Raw genomic sequence first — 1,084 nt, 5'->3', positions numbered from 1 at the left:
CATGTTAGACTGATTGGTAACTCTAAATTGTCTCTTGGTGTGAATGAGAGAGTGAATGTTTGTTTGTCTGGTTTGTCTCTGTGTCCCAGTGATGGACTTGCAACCTGTCCAGGATGTACCTCGCCCTTCGCACAGTGATTGCTGGACATGGGCACCGGCGACCCCCGTGACCCAAAATGGAAGAAGCGGAAAGCTTAAGATTCAACATTTCATACTAATAGAGCTGGCAAGGTGTGAATACGCATTAGCAAAAACAGAATTTTACTGGTGTCTTATTTGCATCTGGGCAGAAATGTCTTGTTGCAGCTGCTGCACCAAATTTTGTAAAAAAAACTTTTGTTTTTGTATGACGAGAAGCAGGTTGGTGTGGGGGACAGGAGTTTACTGCACACCATTCAAATGCAGAATATAAATGATTTCAAAAGCCATATTTGCATATGAACACACAATTTACTTATGGGGGAATGCTTGATGCCAGGAGTTTATGGATGACAACTCTGATGACGCATGTGTCTTATGGGTGAGCATGCACAAAAAGCTTGTGGGTTTTACTTCTCAGTAGGATCCAATCGATGGGCTTACACAGAATTAGCCTGGTTTTGGAACTGTAGGATTTGGTAGAGACACAAATGACAGGTCATTTAACATGCTGCCGTAATGTTGGTGGAGCAGCGTGGTAATCGCTTGCCTGTGCAAATGCAAACCTGCGTGTTCTCATTTTGAACTGTAAATCTGTGTGAACAAACCACAGAGGAAATGGACAATTAATTGGATGGGCTGCATGCGTGTCCTGTGTTTGCAGTGGATGGAACGGATGGGTAACTCAGCAAAAGGAATTCTCTGGCTATGGTAAGATGTACAATTGCAGCTTTCAGAACACAAAATTTCTGTGCGTGGGAGGAGAGAGGTGGGAAAAAAAAAAAAAAAAACTGAAAAAAGCCAAAGAAAATCCATCAAAGACTGAAAGGCATGTCACTCAACTCAGCAAGATTTATAAACACAGGGGGATGGTGTTGCACATAGTGGCTAGCAAAGAAAAGGGCTGGAATTCAACAATAAAATCATAATTGAATGATAACCCTCT

The sequence above is a fragment of the Nematolebias whitei genome, chromosome 18 (assembly GCF_014905685.2).
Source record: "Nematolebias whitei isolate Nwh7 chromosome 18, NemWhi1, whole genome shotgun sequence".
In the NCBI taxonomy this organism is placed as follows: Eukaryota; Metazoa; Chordata; class Actinopteri; order Cyprinodontiformes; family Rivulidae; genus Nematolebias; species Nematolebias whitei.
The sequence above is the reverse complement of the archived record's forward strand: the minus strand, read 5'-3'. Positions refer to the sequence as shown.